Consider the following 19,021-nt stretch of genomic DNA (forward strand, 5'->3'; position numbering starts at 1 on the left):
CCACGGTAGAGCTTGTACTACATCGGGTTCAGAATCTGGCGTCAGCCAGGTTTCTGTTAAGAAAACTACATCTGGCATATATTCGTCCAGCATAAGTGCGAGTTCTAGACTGTGTTTAGGTAAAGACCTGCAGTTTAGAAGGAACATGTTGATATCCAGCTTTTCATTCTGGTACTGCATAGTGTTCAACTTATGTTTACAGTTAAAGCAGGCTGCAGGCAGCTCTAAAGGGTAATAGGAGTGCGCGCAGCTGGCCTCCTCAATAGGCCTCATACTAAAAAGGAGTTCGGAGCTATAGTATCTTCTTAGTCCAGCAAAAGATGCAGGGGGAGTGATCCCTGGCCCCAGCCAGCCACGGACGGGCGCAGACGGGCTTGAAGTAGTGTCCGTCCAGGATTCAGTTAGGAAAACTATATCAGGGGAGGAGAGTTGGATTAAGTCTTCCAGTTCGTGTTTGTGCTTAACTAAAGAACGGGCGTTAAGCAGCAGATACCTAAAATGCTCCTTGGATGTTGCCTTAGAGGCCCTGTTAGTCCTATGTATATCCTTGCCCCCACCTCCCTTCTCACCACTATTGCCTATTTCAAGCCCTGGTATTTCCCCCCTTTTACTCATGGGGGTCGGGCATGTGTTACGCTTAATTCTGAACAGGCAGTTCTTACATCCAGCCTCTGTCCCTGTGATGTTTAGGGGAGATATTGAGTGCGGAGCACACATACCTCTTTGTAGCTCTAACAGTCGTTGCCTGCCATAAGCCTGAGATGTAATTTGGGCAGGGATTCTGGCGCTGGTCTCGCTCTGGGCGCAGACGGGCTTGGCTTTGGCGCGCCTTCGGCGTGCCAGCGGCACACCCAATGCGCGTGCCCGCTGTGCGGACGCTCCAGCATGCCAGGTATAGAGGTGGAGTGCCTGGAGACTAGAGCGTCAACCCCGGTGCAATGCGGTCCCGGTTGACTTCCGGGTCCTGCAGGGGCCGAACGCTGGATTGCTGGGAGAGATGGTGAGGGGTTCGAGCTGCGAGCTGAGGTGAGAATGTGCAAATTAGGTTCCCTAAGTGTAAAACTAATTTAACAGTTTAAAAACACAGCCTGCTTAATGCGTTAATCTGGCTATATAAACATACCAAGAGCTACTCCTTGACCCAACTCCTTACTCAGGATCTGATATAGTTTTCTTTTCCCACAAATAAACTACTACTATTCAATTCCAAATGAGTATACTTTCTTACCTTCCATATTAAGGTGACCAGGAAACCTAGAAACCTGACATGCCACACCTTAATTTTTCATAGATACCATGCCTTAAATGCTGATCCACCAAACCCAACACACAGAATACAGAAAGGACAACACGTAATTAACAAAAGTGACATCTGTTACAAACAGCATCAACAATAATAACACAAGATCGACAGTTTTACCTTCCACATCAACGGGGTCTCATCCTCCCCAGTTCAAAATTAGGTCGAAGAATTCTCAAAATAGAGGGGCAAATTATTCTACTTGCATTTGCCTCCCCAAACTGTCGATTCTTATGTTCACGAGCTACTAATATAATTAGTGTGGTAATAGTGACAGTAACACATAAGATTACATTATTGGCCACCATATACAAGATTACCATCAGTGATTTACTCAGTTCATCAGGCACAGTTCCAGCAGTAATGTAAACATTGGTTCCTCAATCTGAAATGCTTCTCCATGGGTAATATATGACAGCCATCTATGTATAACAGCAATCCCTGCAATGGCCCTATTGTCAAGGTAATACTAATAATAATGTCTCCCTTATGCCTCATGATCTATCACTGAGTTACCAGCTTGAAATATATTTTGGAAATTCAACCATTTTGTTTCCAAACATCAGCATATGAGTTCTGAAAAGAAACTAATTTTCGTCTCAAATACATGTTTAAACATTTTGACATGCATATATTATTTCAACCAAGCAAAAGTGTTTAATTTATTAGACTGGGCTGCTACCTTTAGGTAGTTGGGGAGCTTCCATTGGAGAAGCCTGAATATAGAACTTAAAATAATTGTGACAAATTTAATACATAACATTCTATCAGCAACAGGAACCATCATCAATAATTTCACATGGAAATGAAAATATTTTCCATTGCTTTCCATCTGCACGCTGTGTAAACATTCATTATATTCATGTAACTTTTCACAAGATGTAAAATAACAGCTTAAAAAAATATGAATGCATTTATTTGCACAATATTTCAGGCTGAAAAGCAATAACAACAAAAAATATAACAATATGAGAACATTTGTGTATCTGTAAAAACATGCTGCAGACATGCTCTTTTTAATGTTTCATCTTTTAGCCAGGGAAAGTTATAACAGACCAGCAAGCCAGACAGTTTCAACTAATTCACAATATTTTTCTATTTTAACAGAGAAAAAAGCATGTGCATATTTGTCGTGTATGTTTAAAGACCTACTGCGCTAGCCACTACTAAAATTATGACATATACACTTATAATTTAATTACCAATCTCATGGGTAACAAAAACGGTAACATTTGTATCCTGGCTGTTGCACAGGGGAATAATGATGTACGTTGATAGTGCTATTGGTTCCCAACCTGTGGTAGAAGGCACTGTGAATATGTAATTCTTTCGTTTAAAAACATTTATACACTTTACAATACAGTTTGTCGCAATTTTAAAAACTGCACTACACACTGTATACTATAAGATGCCCACAGCATAAGATAGGTTGCTCTAAATTGTGCAAAAAGATATGTTTAAACGCTTATCAAAAGTTATAATTTTATGAATGTTTAATCATACTGCCTAGTGCAAACCTTTGTATAGCTGTCCATTAAGAGAATGCATTCCAAAACTGGCAACACCCTTGCCCTTCCTCTCAAAAAAGATTTCACTTTGATACCATGGAGCATGAGATGATTCTTAGTTAAAGCCTAAACTTTTTCCTAAGTAACCTTTTGATTTGCTGGTTAACAAATTGCACAGATTTACATTTCTTTCAGATAGCAGGCGCCCTGGAAGAGAACCTTGTTTATTTGTTAGCTGTCTGTTGGTCCCATTTGCTTCACAGTAAAGGAGAAACCCCTTTTTCTTCCAGTCTCTGGCAATGAAAGTTCAGCATTAAGCTTTTGTGAAAAGGCTGCTTTAAAAAAAAAATATGGGAACTATTTTGGAAACAGTAAAACGTTTGGGAACAGGGTGCCCAGATGATCCTACCCACGATGACCTATGATCCCAAGTAACTATCAACTTTGTCCTGGGGCAAAGACTGCTTTGCTTTGATAATGCAATCAGCAATGTCCACCACTCCTATTTGAGAACAATGCCTCATTTATATGGCCCTCACTTGCCTGTTCACTAGGTTTGTGTGTGTGTGTGTGATCGTATATTTACAAGTACCTCTTTGAGGGAAATCACAAAGCGGGGCTTTCGCCAAAGTAGAAACTTGAAAGCTAAGAGCATCCGGCAATTGTTCAGGTTTCTTCAAAGTCCCCTTTAAAAATTTAGTAGGGCTCTTGATTGCCCCATAATCTTGGTACCAGGAAATTGATACCATTGTTTTCTTAACCACCAGGACATCTCAAAGACCAATCCCTCCACTATACCAAGAAGGTGGCTCACAGAATGAAGTTATAGCTTCCTCAAATTCTTCTCTGCCCAAATCATAGCTTTGCTCAGACCCTTCTCCTCCCTTTTATGTCCATAAAAACGTAATGACAGGGAAAAATGTATTACATACGTTCCTTCAACTACATCATCTTATGAGCTAAACATTGTTTCTTGGCCTTTGCTATTTCAGTTTCAATACATTCTGAAGAGAGTTTGAGCTGTAAGCACTCTAATCATTTTATGTTTTTTAGATTTGTTACCCCCTACTCGAGAAGCAGACTATTGTGTATGTTTTCTCCTTGTGATCTAGAGTCCCTGATAAACTGCAAGGTTTCAGATGTTTCATCTGTGTCCCTTGCTAACATCCAGATGCCAAGACCAGTGATTTTTACTGGTGTTCATTAGGAAAATCTCTACTTTTACTCTCTTAACCAGAAACTAGAAAAACTGTTACTGCTCTACTACCCACCTTTCCTGATCCATCATGTCTGAAACTGTCTCAGGCATGCTTTATTGTTTAAGAATAAAGGACGTCTTTATTGTATAATTACTTAAAATCATTAAAGCCAGACAGGCTGTTAATGAATGTGCAGGGACGTACTATGTACAAGAGACCGTGATGCTCAAGATTGGACCATGTTCTGTTGTGCAGAATCTCATAAAATAAATAATGTGCAACATTTTAGGCAACGCGGTGAGATCGCACATTAACAGGACATGCAGTGCGTGCTTAAAGTGGACTCGGCTGATGCGCGAGAGAGAACTATGCCATGCTCGTGTTCAGTGGGTGCACCGAATCACATAAAGCAACCCCCCCCTCCCCCAGGTGAGGGCAGGTGAGGGCTTTGGCAATATTGCAGAGCGCAGTATTCAACACAGCATTAATAAAATAAATGGATTCAAATTTTGCATAGGAAAATCATACATTTAAACCCCAGAGGGGTCGGCCTGACCACAACTGGTATTGGAAAGCATGCATAAAGCCATAATGCACAAAATTGGGCTCTATCGCACCGAGTCTCGAGGAGTGAGTATTGTACTATCTTTTGAGTAAGGCTAAAGACCATGCATAATTAACTGAGCATGCATGAGACCGTAAAGCGCATGGTGGGCATGCAAGATGTCGTAAGGCAATCCCCCACCCCCCGGAGAGGGGTTTGGCAATATTTATCTGTCACATGCTAGATCATAGAATGCCCAATCACCATATGTGCCAGTAAGGTGCCTCGTGACCTTTACAAGGTAACATTCCGCTGCGTCTGATAATGTATATAATAAGCCTTTACATCAAGTTGCTGTGGGTATGCGGGATGTTATAGCCCTCGGCTCGCAAGAGATGCACAGGAGCCTTCCAGCTTCAGCGTAGAACTTACCATTCTGTGAAAGTTCCATTGGGATGGCGGTTGTGTGATATGTGTCAGGGCCTCTTTGCAAGTTCTTGTTCCATTTTGCAAAGATATCATTCTGCGGTACACTCTCCTCTGGTGTGACATGGCAGGACAGCAGTAGACAATAGGTGCACCTGGTTCAGTGTGATGTTGGCACAGGCTGCACTCCTTTTTGTCTGCACTTTTGCTTCCAGTGGCCCCTATAGTCCCGTATGGGAAGGGTTAAAAACCTGGTCTGCAATATATTCTGTAGGGCTTCCCTTCCCAGTGCTGTTTTCAGGTATGGTTGGCACACGGTGAGTTAATGTGATTGGGCGAAAGCCTCTGTGCCCATAGTATTTCTAATTTGTTCAATGTCCTGCTCCCTTGAAGTGCTCTTGCCTTGTGCATTTATCAATCTTTTTAAGCTGTCCATTGTTAGCGATGGCTCTATCATAGTTTCTAGGGGCAGGCTTAATGCTTCTCTGTCCAGGGAAGACATGGCCTGGCAGTTCGGTCTGGACTGTTCCAATGAAGCACAGGGTCAAAACTGATTTGCGCATGGATATGTCTGAACTGGGGTGGCGTGGTGAGCAAAATAACGATGGATTAAACCCAGATCTGTGACGGGGGTGAATGTTTGACAATGTTCAACATTCCATCCATCACCTTTTTGTGTTGCATTTTCACCCTAAGTGGGAAGGGTACACCCAGACGTGGGTGCCGTGCTCACTACACCACTGGAGTCAAACTATCCTGGCTGATTACGGCTGATAGCCAGAAACCGGTCCTCGGATGCTTGATTCCGGTCCAGGGAAAACATGGCTTAGCAGTTCGGGCTGGACTGTTCCCATGAGGCACAGGGTCAAGACTGATTTGCATATGGCCCTGTCTGAACTGGGGTGGCGTGGTGAGAAAAATAATGATGGATTAAACCCAGATCTGTGACTGGGGGTGAATGTTTTGCCAATGTGCAACATTCCGTCCATCACCTTGTGTGTTTTGCTGTTCGCCCTATGTGGGAAGTGTATGCCCAGACATGGGTCCCGTGCTCACTACGCCACTGGGGTCAAGCTATCCTGGCTGATGATGGCTGATAGCCAGAAACAGGCCCTAGGATGGTGGATTCTGGTCCAGGGAAGACATGGCTTGGCAGTTCAGGTTGGACTGTTCCCCTGAGGCACAGGGTCAAGACTAATTTGCATATGGCCATGTCTGAACTGGGATGGCGTGGTGAGCAAAATAACAATGGAATACACCCAGATCTGTGACTGGGGGTCGATGTTTTGCCAATGTGCAACATTCTGTCCATCACCTTGTGTGTTTGCTGTTATACATACTCCCTTTTGGAAATGGCAAGCACTATCTTGCTGATTCTCACTGAGGACTCTAGGGCTTCATTTACTCAGACTATGAACATTGGCTAGGATGCAGCCAAAATACATTCCTAGGGCTGCCTGTACACTGGATGTTTTGGGCCATGCCATGAGCACTAGCATCGTTTTAGGCAACATGCTGGGATGCGTGCAGTGGATTTTCCAGAGCCGTTCAGCTGTCATTGATATCTATGCCCTTTGATGGCACGAGGTTCTTTGGGGTGAAGGCGTCGCTGAAGCACTTTAGGGGTAGCCAGCTTTTAGTCCACAATTCGTGGATTTAAATTTTTTTAATTGCCTTTTAGCAATAGAGAACAATACAACCCCAAGAATCACAGTCACATACACATGAGTAATTTTTTAACAGTATGGATGCCATATGCATATCAGTCAGAAAAAAAGGAATGAACAGAGGCTAGGGGAGGGCTAGTGTCATGTACACACAACAGTTAACAGCTTAATATCCTGCACAGGGTGTAACCAACAAGCCAGTCACATGTCCACCAAGTCTTCGCGTACAACCAATTATCTTAGCAAGAGTACTGTAGTATTTCACTCTTGGGAAGCTGGGGCAGATGGTTGAATGCCATCTTGGTCAGAATATGACCCTGATCAGACTCGCCTGACACTGACAAAGAGGAATCTTTTTGGTAAAGAAAGGATAGGAAGGGCTCCCATATATCTTTGGGACTGGAACTTATTGACATTAAATTCCAGTAATTAGATAGTTGCTCTTGACAATATGTGACATCGCCCAGCCAAGCCCTGCATGTGGGAGCAGGTTTCCGCCCCCAGTGTATGGCCACCCTTCATTTAGCTAATAGCAACAACATGGCAGTGAGTCAGCGGTGAGATACAGGCTTGTCAGCAATGAAGCCTAGGAGTCCCACCAGGGGAGATATAGTGTGGTAGGTACTTAGTGATAGTGTGTATGGTCATGTACACCTCCAGTTGTATAATCAAGAGGAAATGAATCACTCGTCCTGTGTGTAACCAGGATCAGGGCTTCTAGTTTTCTTAAAAAACCCCATTCACGACTTATATCTTGATTCTCTGCCTGGTAGGTTACGTGAAAAGCATCATCATCAGGTCTTTGTTATGCTTTCCTCCACCTGGAGGAAGACCATCTGGTATATTACATTGGTGATCAGAAAAAGTGAGGGTGGAAATGGAGTATGGTTAAAATTACCTCCATCTATCAATCTAGATTTTATAATGTTGAGGATGGGGTAAAGATAAAATCAAGAGAGCTGCGCAGAAATAGAAGAGCTACTGTTCTATGGCACCTACTGAGAATCGTGGCTGGTCGACATGTTTCAGCCCATGTGTGCCTAGTCGGGTCAGCGGGCTTTCAACAGGACCAAGTGGTTGCACACCACTTTGTAGTAACGTGCAAGGGTGGTTAGTACACTTACCCTTCTTACAGGCCCCCCGGTGGTGCTGAAAGCGTTCACCTGGTGTCTACCACTGGATGCACTGCGTGATGTGGCGTTCTGGGAGGAGATTCTCAGAGACATATTGGGCTTCTTCGCCAATAATGTGGTCTCTGTTGAGTCGCCTTCCACGGGGCCTTGAAGTTGGTTATTCGGGGGGGCATGTATCTCTAAACAGCTAGGAGTTCTGAATGCCATATGAGGGCTTGTCTCTCGACTCGAGGACGACATTCAGGCGCGGGAGACAGAATATTTTTGTTCCATCTCTCTCTTCGAATGACAAACTAACTGTGTCTAATACGCTTCAAATTTTTCCACCGTTTATACCGCACCCCACTCCAGCTGTTTAAAATGAGGCTTGTCCCGACCCTCACTGCCTCCGCTGCGGCTCCCTGCAGGCTTCTTGAATCTATCTGGCATGGCAGTGTCATCGCAGGTGCAACAACCGGCCTCCCCTGCCTGGGGCCCGGCCAGTCAGGAGCCCGCCTGCTCGCTCTAACCCAAGGTATAGTCACTGCATCTCTGGACAGCAGGAAGAGAAAGCAGCAGCACAGGTCCAGGATGCACAGCTGGAGGCCAAACAGCCAGCACTGTTCCACTTCATCGTCCACAAGGCCTGGTGCCCGGATCCAAAACGATGAGGCTGCCCTAATGAGAAACTGACTGCCACACACGTGGCGCTGCATCAGGTACGCTGAAGGTGGCTTGAGCAATCGTACTCACTGTTGTCCCAGACCCAGTTCCCCGTTGTGTGCCTCCAGCTACAGACCGGGGTCCTGCATCCACACACACCGGCCTCCAGCAGACTGATCCACATGGGCCCCCAGCACTGGCAGCTAGTCTAGGGGGCCGGATAATGGCAGCAGGCGTCCCGTAGTTCAGGCCCAACTGACAGTAGGCAGACCCCACGCGGCACAGCGTGGCTCTCTGTGGGTAGCTCCGGGCTCAGGCGGCCAATGCAGCATAGCAGGCCCCCTGGGAGGTGCCGGCTGCCGAAGGAACAGCAGGTAGGGGTTGAGCACAGCCCTGGCTGGATCTACACAGGGCCCACAGACACCACCAGAGGACGGGGCTCTGCAGCACAGAGAAGGCCGTACTTTGCTGTCAGTAGGCCTCCGCCCCTCTCTTCATACAGCGGCTGCTGGGTTTCACGGGTGCAGCCAAACCGGTCCAGGGGTTGCACCAGGAGTTGGGGTCACTGCAATGAGCTGTTGGTTTGGTAGGCAGCCCTCTGATCGGCATATATTGAAAGGATTTTGGGATTGAATTGCAGAGCCTCTCTAGAGAGTGGCCATCTCGCAGCCCGGCCCAGCTCCACTTCCCAAATTTGCAGATATTTGACAGCGAGGCATAAATTGACACATTCTAAGCACAGGTGATTGCCCACCATTGATAACTCAATTATTTTTTAATCTCCTCCCCCCTTTTCCTGTGCCCTTTTTTCCCTGTAGAAGTTTTTCTTTTTTTTCGGGGCAGTCCACAACCCGGATGTGAATGTGGGTCTCCATGGTCTGCCTTTTTTTGTTGTTCTTTTTTACGGATGTGCTTCTTTTTGTTCTTTACGGAGTTGTCCCTATACCCATGGCCCCTTTCACCACCCATTTGTGGCATTTTGCTTTGTGCATCGCTTGTGATGTTTATTTACATTATACATAGCAGATAGTGAAATGTCAGCAGGCATGAAAAATGTGTCATGAAGGCCACTGCCTGTCCCGCTCTCTGGATTATTCCTACTGACACAGGAAGCCCTCACAGCATGTCCACCAGTCTTTTGAGCCTTTTCATGGCTCAAGAGGGGGAGGAGGAGGAACTCTGTTTATTTAGACCTTAGTCTTTAAACAATCGGATAAAATTCAAGACCCTATACAAAATCTACTAAAAACAGAGAATAAAAACCATAATAAAATCTAACCATTCCTTCTATACACTCCACCTCGTTACTTCTATTCGACATTTGATTTCAATACTGAGAGTCATTAAAATCTTTAAAGGTATATAAAGATTTTTTTTTTTTTAAAGTTATGTACATTCTAAAACAGAAAATCAAATCTTTATCCATTTGCTGTACAGTATTAAATCTATTTGAATTTGCCTCATCCATGATTTATCCTTTCGGTAATGCTAGATATAGATTACAGGGGGAGTTTACTATCCTTACTTGAGCTTTTCCCTAGCCAGTGCATTCACTCCTTTCAAATAGTACCCGAGAGCAATTGCTATATCTAGATATTCCATTCTTAATAATACATCGATTGCTTGAGCTCTTGCTCTAATGCCATACTTTATAAATAAGGGTCTCAAAAACTGTTTCCTCATTTCTGTACTCAAAAAGCAATCCAGTAATATGTGCTCTGTTCCGCACTTGGTCCCTAGCCCACATTTACATATACCGTCAGGGTGCATAATTTCATTCATTACTCTCCCCTCTAATCGTCAGGGGATAATGCCAATTCTCATTTTTAGGATGTCCCACCTAAATCCATGGTTCGGCAAGGCTTCCAAGTAAGGATACCCCACGTCGGCTTCCCATACCTCTATCATGTTATGGACAGATTTTTTATTTCTTACATATATTAGATCTTGTGTTCTAGAGAGTTCCCTTCCTTGTGCTCTTAAAGAGCTTTTTGTGAAATTAACCTCTAAGGAATTTTGGGTTACCCCCACCTTTAGGCAGCACATTATCTCCTTTATTTTCTTTTTTGCCTCGGTTGCCCATCTTAGGCTGCTTTGTCGGATGTCCTCGCTACACCAATGTGAGACCTTTTGGTCTTCCCCCTGAGATTGGCGTTTCCAAAATCTGGCTACTAACATTTTGGCCTGGGCATTCCACCCTAGCATTCCTGTTTCAAATCTAATTGCCTGCACCATTGCCGATTTTGGTAGGGACAGAAGCATTTTTAAGGCCTTACTTTCTTCCCGGTCCCAGTCGCCTTCCCACTAAAAAGGAGCACCTCTGCTCCGTATAATACTTGTGGGGGGACCATGGCTGTAAATGCTTCCAGCATAGGTTTATGTGACATATCACCAAAGTTTTTATTACATTTTTTCAAACCACAGATGGATGCTGAAGCTTTTGCATTCTGATTTTCCATATGTTTGTTCCATTTTAGACTAGACTGGAACAATAGGCCCAGATATTTATATTCTTTTACTATTTCTAGTTTGGTTTTATCAAGGTACCAACAAAAGCTCTTTGACCCTTTCCCGAAGCACATGACCTTTTGTTTTATCCATATTTACGGTTAACAGTTTATTCTTGCAGTATTCATTAAAAAAAATTAATTTCCTCTGCAGCCCCAATTCGGTCTGGTCAGTAATAACCAAATCATCTGCATACAGCAGGCATGAGATCTTTCTGCCACTCATTCTGGGGCTAGCACTTTTTTCCACCTCCAATACTGCTGGTAAATCTGCTAGGAAGATAGAAAAAAGAAGCGGGGCCAGGACGCAGCCGTGTCTTTGCCCATTTCCTATGTCTACCTTCTTTGTGAGTGCCCCCTGGGTGTCTTTTATTACTTGGGCCCAGTTCCCTCTGTGTAGTACTTTTAATATTTCTAATAAGTTCCGTGGGATATTGTATTTAATCAGACACTCCCAAAGTTTCCCCCGGTCCACAGAGTCGAAGGCTGCACGGAAGTCGACAAAACAGCACCACACACTCCCCCTATGTTCTATCGACTTCTGTGCCAAGGCATATAGTGCATAGCAATGGTCCACCGTGGAGTGCCCTTCCTTAAAACCCCCCTGTTCTACCGGGATGATTTGGTTAACTTCTACCCAGGTTTTTAGTTTGCCAAGCACTATTTTAGTGAAGATCTTCTCCCCGATGTCCAATAGATAAATTAATCTATAGTTTTTTGGACTATACATGTCCCCTTTCTTATGTATTGGCCGTATTATTGCCCCTTTCCAGGTATCAGGGAATTTCCCAGTATCTAGAATAATTTGGAACATGTTTGCGAAGAATTTAGCCCACCAGTCTGGATGTGTTTTGATTATCAGTGCCGGAAGGTTATCAGGACCTGCTTCTCTTGTGAGATTCAGGCCCTTTAGCATTTTTTTAACCTCCGTGACTGAGAAGTCTGGTTTCATATCTATTACCAGACCGCTCCAATCTGTGTACAGATTCTCTACCTGCTCTGTCCCGGGGCTATACAAGTCATGTAAATATTCCTCCCAAGCTGCTTCCTCCACTATACAATTCATTGCCCCCGGCTGGCAGGCTGCTGCTGAGTGCACAAGTTTCCAAAACTGGCATAGGTTCTTTGTTTCTATCGCCTCAAGTAGCTTTAACCAGCACCCTTCTTTAAATTCTCTTTTAACCCTCCTGGTTAGCATATTATAATCTCTTTTTCGGGCTTCCAACGCTTTCCTACTATCCTAGTCCCTGTCTCGGGAATTACGGCGTGCCATCCTCCTGATTTCTCTTTTTTTCTCCAGGCATTCCCCATCTTTCTATTACTCTGATCAGTTTTATTATTTCCACCGTTTCTAACTTTTAGCCCCTTACTGAGTATTTGGACTACCTCCTCGATTTTACTTGTGTACCACTCAAGAGTTTGTCCACTCGCAGTCTCAAGGTCTAGGTTTTGTTGTAAATTTATTAATCTTGAGACATATTCTTCCGTTAGCCTGGTTGTACAACGTCTGGGGTACTCCATTTGTTGTTCCAAGGGTGCTAATTGAACACCGGGGACCTCTAAAGTCAACATGTTATGATCACTTCCTTCTCTATTTATAATCTTAAACCCAGAGCATCGATGGAAGTTCCAAGGAGTCAAATAGATGTAGTCAATCGGGCAAGTTTGAGCTCCCAGTGTAAAGGTTCTTTTTGCGGGACAGTCTAACTCGCTTCTTACGTTTAAGCAGAAGAGGTTTTTTGCACCCAAGTAGTTCGTCAACTGCATATCCTTTGCTCCTATTATACATGATGGGAAAGTCGTTTGTGGTATTTCATAAGCCGCTAATATATATCGGAAACAGCAATCTACATTCTTAGGATGCAGTTTATGATTAAAATCGCCAAGTAGTATAATTATGTCCTCACAATATGTCTCACACAGGAAGTCCATATCCTCTTTAAACAGAGCCATTTCCTCCCCATATAGCTCCGTTGTGGCCCATTGCATATACACATTTATAATCAAGACTGTTAATATTTATGCATCCTGATAGCAATATTCTACAGACCAACAGCCATTTACATTTCACGGGTAGTTCAATAACTTTTTTCATTATTTTTGTTGATACAAGGGTCATTGTTCCACCTGCAGGACTCCCAAATCTACACTTCTTAGTTAATCGGTTTAGTTGGTAGAATCCATCGAAAGTTGGGGTCTCACCACATAGCCAGGTCTCCTGCATACATATAATCTCTGTGTTTTCCCCGTAGCTCCCTTAAGCTTTTTTGTTTCTCCTCATTTCCTAGCCCATTTACGTTCCAGGAGACTAATCTTATGCTATGTGGTTGACCTTTTACCTATTCGATGTCATCTAGCCCTCCTTCCTCCCCCTGTTCTTCCATGACTTTCACTGAGGGGTCTACCTGTCCAGACTCAATGCTCCAATTTCCCCACCAATGGACCATATTTGAATTATTTGCTACTATTGCTACTATTTGGATGTTTCCTAGCGGTGCTCCATCCTCTTCCTTGAGATCACGAAGCATGACCTGTCTCTTTCCTAACCCTGCGTGATTTTTTAAGAAGTTTCTTCCATGCCCGCCTTTCTCATCTAACTCTGTGAACACCTCATTCTCATCTAGTAGTCTAATTCCCACCTTCTGGAGTTCCTTCACTGCTTTCTCCATCATATCTTTTGCCAAGTTGGAATATAGTGTGATTCTTGTGACCTCCTTCCCTTCTCTTGCTTGTCTAAAGCCCACTACCCTTAGGTCTTTAGTTCCGATTGCTTTCAGATTCTGGCATTTGGCAAATCCTTGCAGTATTTGTGACCTGTTTAGGGGCAGCCTTTTTTCTAGCTTCTTCCCCCCTGTTCTTATTGGGATTTGTTCAAAATACAGCTCCATGTTCTCGTTCTTCTCATTCCTTGTCCTACTTACTAACGGAGGTTCCATTATCTTGGCCTGCTCTGCTTGTTTGCTTAGGCTGATAGGTCGTGCTTCCCTTATATCCCAGGACTGCAGATTTCCTCCCTGTTGTTTCCCCACCCCATTGTGCTGTACTGTGGGTTTAATTATATCTAAGTTCCTCTGGGTTTTCATGATCTTGGGAGGGGGTGCAGATTTTACCTGGCATTTTGGAGTTTTTTCCCTTGATATGCTGCTAGGGCGGCTGGGTTCCTTTCAGTCCTTATCTTTTGTACTTTTTTCCTTTTCCACCCCCGATTCCTCCTCGGTAGCTTGCCTCTCTTTCCTTGCTGCTTTTTTCCCTATGCCTCTTGCTCTACTTATTTGACCACGTCTAGTCTGCTCTACTCTCCTTTTTACCCTCATAGGCCACTTTGATATGTATACCTGATGGCTCTCTTTGGATTGTTTATCATTTAGGGACTGCCCTTTTTCACGAATATCCGGGTATAGGTTTGAGGTTTTATCTACCATCTTTGCCATGTGATCTCCTACGATTAGAGCTCCATTGCCCTCCCCCTGTGCCTGTAGTTGGGACTCACAGTCAGGCACTTGTCTTACCATATCTGGCATATGGGATCTTATCCCCTGCAGTTCCCCTTCAATTTTTGCTAAATACATTTTGGTTTTTTTAATACGGCATTATTTGACAAAGTTACTTCAAGCAGTCCTTTCAAAGTTTTTTGTAATATCAGCATTAAGTCCAACATAGACGCAGTATGCAGGGAAGGGAGTTCGCTATTTAATTCTAGGTTTAAGTCCGGTGTCTTGTTCAAATCATCTTCCTTTTTCAAGCTGGTATCTCGAGTTTCCAGCGCGCTTTTATTTCCATCTCTTTTCCGGCTTATCCTACTGCTAGTCCTACTGCTTAAGGGGGTTTCAAATGCTCTCTCCATCACTACCAAAGGCACAGGAATCTGGATATCCAGGGAGCCTCTCTCCAAGTCAATGGAGAAGCGGTCGTGTGGTGATGACGACAGCCGAGGTGATGGCAGGCCATTCTGATCCAGTAATAGCTGTAGAGAGTGGTTGATCATGATTAGGGAGTCGGACCTGTGCACCTCCACTGGTAAAGAGGAGCATACAATCTCTCCCCTTTCTAGGCTCCCATTCAGAGATGTTGGTTTGGTTATGGCCTTTGCCTGCTCTTGCTCAAGTTCTAGTTCTAATTCTCGTTCTAGTTCTGAGTTGTGCACTTGCGCTAACGTAACTCCTTTTTTAAAATGTCTCCCCACAAAATCCTTTATTGAGTTCGATACGGATCTACCAGGGGGTTTAGCCAATGCTTTCGAATTTTTTTAGCACCTTTTCCTTTCCCCTTCCCTTTTCCTTTCACTGGTGTTGTCTCTATGCTCCCGCTGGTGCCTTCCAGGGCGCCCATGCTTTCAGCGTCCGCCGCGTTCAAATTTGGCCTCAGGTTATGTTCTGTCTGCTTCTTCCCTTTTTTTGAGACCATCCTCGTGCTTTTCCCCGGGTGTTCCCCCTTGTTTTTTTCACTGGCGCCGCTTTCTCTGATGTCTCTCCCGGTTATTAGGTTATTAGGAGGAGTCCATGTTGTAGGGAGCTACCAGTTGTGCTATTGCCCAGTCCTTGACATAGGTATTTTATCTCCCCAGCTGAGCGATGGGCTCTCAGGGTTACTTCAGTGGGGTTGTAGTTTCAGAGCAGCAAAATAATATAGCGTAATGTCTATCATCTGCGTCTCAACTCGCGGGCATAAAGAACAGACTATTATAAGAGAAAGAAACACACTCCTCTACTCCTTACAGCCTCCCCACTTACCTCTGTGGGGCTGACCTTCCAGGTGCCTCGTGCCTCCGCTCCTCTGCCCGTTTAGTGCAGGGAGCACCCTGCTCCCAGTGTTTTGCTCTCCTCCTTTATTCCTGCTTTAATAGGTTCTCCTCCGTTTTTTTAACAGTCTAGCCGATTTTGGCTTCGCTTTTCAAAAACGCGTTTTTTTTGGTGTTTTTACATTGCAGCCACGTCTCAGGCTGAATATTCCTCCTAGCCGCTACATACTTGGCTCACGGCTTTCCCGACTTCGGTGCACTTTCACCGTGTCCGCGTCGCGTCCCCACACGGCGTCTCTCCAGGACGCGGCCGTCTCCAGGGCAAACTCAGAGGTGAGCGGAAGCGGAAATGGGCCCGATGGAGGCGTGGCGGAGGCTACGGGCGGTCAGCAATCACACAGGTCGTGGTCAAGCAGTAGTGGTTTATGAAGAATTTTTGGAGCCGCGCTAAGACATAAGATATAACCTAAAATGAACGAAACCCTTGACAAAATGCGCCTTCTCCCCTTATTTCAAAATACGAAACGTTTGCTGTAATGACTTTTTACTTCGTACAGAAAAAACACAATGCAGAGATTTTCATCAACCAGACTCACTAATCAAGAGGGAGATCTGTTGGTAGAGGCCAGGGTCCCAGCAGAGGCAGTACTCCTTATACTTTAACTGAACTGTGGCAGCCACAGGCCATTCTCATTACTTCTCCCTCCACAAATCATATGACACCCTCAGGGGCAGGATCTGATATTGCTTGCCAGGTTTGTGCACTGTTACTTAGGGTTCCCACTAATTACTCAGTTTGGTTAGACGCTTCCCCTTTGTCCATCCATACACATGTTGCTCCAGTTTTTGTTCGGACAAAGTCAGAGCATGCTGCCATCCAAGAATAAGAAGTTCAGGCATTCACCAAGGGTTTGATTGAATTTGAGCCCGAGGCTGAAAGGGGGCAGAGGATACTACTTCCGGTACTTCTTGGTCCCCCAAAGGATGAGTCCTTGAGGCCAATATTACATCTCCGGTTTCTGAATGCCTTCCTCAGAAAGGACAAGTTCAAAATACTGATGTTAACTAAGGTTATGGCAGCTTTGGATCCCAGAGACAGGATGCTGTCTTTGGACTTGCAGGAAGTGTACTTTTATTGTATCAATCCTAAAGTTACTCAGGTGATTTCTTTAGTATGTCATGTGGTTGGAACGATTCAGGCTCACTATCCTACTCTTCAGCTTATCTTGCCTACAAGTATTTGCAAAAGGGATGTCAGTGGTCACGGCTCAGTATTAGAATACGTATTTTTCCATTCGTCGACTACTGGCTGCTAAATAGTACTTGGGAAACAAACCGTGCGGCTGACCACAGTTAAGCACCTCAGTTTCAAAATAAATCAATATATGGCTTGTGCACAGTACATCTGGAGCTTGCCACACATACGCTCCACTGTAAAAACAGTTCTGTAGTAGGGGCATCTCTGTGTATAGTCATAATCTAGTGAATAGTCCCGTCCATGTGTGGGACCCCGGAGCAAACAAAAATAATCTCTTAAGCTGTCTTCTTTGCAGTCCTGCATAGACACTTAAGAGAAAATCAAAGACAAATAATGCAGCCTATAATTACAAGGCTACACTGGCCAGTACTTCAACTTAAAGTGAAAAGGATAGCCAAATAAAATAACATTTTACATATATTGCCAAGTTTCACCCTTAGAGAAACTTCCCTTCACCAAAATCCTTGAAATGATAGGGAGGAAGGGTTGGACAGACAAGTCCCCGTAGGCTGCCATTATGTGTCTGCAAAAGGGGTACCGTGCCATTAACCCCATGCACACTGCGGGTTTTCCCTCATGAGCGTACGACAGGCGTAACTCATGACGAGCTGAGCTCGTCATGAGCGTGGAAGGGGTTAAGGAACTCTCCAGAGACCCTCGGTATCCCAGGATGCACAGCCAAAGTCCTTTTACTTTCAGTTCTTTTTTCCGGCTCCTGCTAGCAGGACCCTGGAGCATTGAACTCTCCATTTTGGGTATTTCTTACATTTTTGGCACTTTTCCAGTGTTTTGAGTGTTTCACTCGACGTCTGGGGTCTTCCTCTTCCATTTGCTGTGTTTTTTAACCAGTTTTACCACCTCTTTCTGTCGAAAATGCCAGCTTTATTCGACAAGTGCCCTGAGTGTGGTAGGAAGAAGGCTAAATCTGACCCCCACAGAGTATGCATACTCTGTCTCCCTTCCACCCATGTCCCTGACTCCTGTGATATCTGTCATTCTTTCTCCAGGAGGACCCTGCATGACAGGGAGAAGATTTGTCTCCAAGGCCTGGAGCAGAGGAGACATGAAGAACCAGGTGGGACTTCTGGGCATGGAGGGACTCAGTCATTGTCCTTTGCCAGTGCTTCGGCCTCTGGGGGGCTCCCCAGTCAAGAAAAGGCACAGAAAAGGCACAGATCCCGGTCGACGTCGATAGCTTCAACGTCGGTGTCGAGAGGTATGACCACCATCTGCTCCCCGTCGACCTAGTGCTCTGGGTCCAAGTGGCGTCGCCGCTCGACGTCGAGGGGCAGGACGTCGAGACCTCAGACGAGGTCGACGTCGAGGACTTCACTTACGTTGACACACCATTGACATCGTGATGAGTCTAGGAGGCGACGGCGCTCGCCGTTGAGGCTGTACCGCCGTTCGCTGTCAACATCGACACGACGGTCGACGTCAAGAAGAGGCAAGTCGACGTCGAAGAGAAGACATTCGACGTCGAGGAGTTCGTCGACGTCCAGAAGATTGACGTTGAGAAGTAGAAAGTCGAAGAGGTCGACGTCGAGGAAAGAAAAATCGACGTCGAGAAGACGTTCAAGGACCAGGACAGTGTCCCCGGCCTCAGTGGTCAGTCTGTCATCTTCATCGGCGAGCTCCCAGTCGCGGTGGAGCCGACGCTAGGCCGCAAAGAGGTCTGCCTCCAGAACATCTTCTTCGAGGCCTGCTCAGAAGAAGAGGAGAGTGGTGAGGTCATCGGAATCTGAGTATTCACGGACCTACTTACCTTCTAGGCCCAGGACGCCTACGCCTCCACCGCTGCCTCCGAGGATGCCTCCTCCGCAGCTTCCTCCTCCTCCAGCAATGATTCCTCCTCCTCCTCCACTTCCACTGCCTCCTACACCGCACCTGCCTCCTCTTCCACCGCCTCCCCGACCTCCACAACCTCGGCCTGAGGTTCCGGCTCCGACTTCTCCACTTCTGCCTCCTCCAAAACCGGCGGCTCTGACGAAGCCCAGGAGATCTAGATCAAGGTCTAGAGGAAGGGATCGCACTCACAGTAGACACCGCTCCTCCACAAGGTCCCGTCATCGCCATCAGAGGGACAGGTCGCGGTCCCG

This window comes from Lissotriton helveticus, chromosome 6, assembly GCF_964261635.1.
Source record: "Lissotriton helveticus chromosome 6, aLisHel1.1, whole genome shotgun sequence".
NCBI lineage: Eukaryota > Metazoa > Chordata > Amphibia > Caudata > Salamandridae > Lissotriton > Lissotriton helveticus.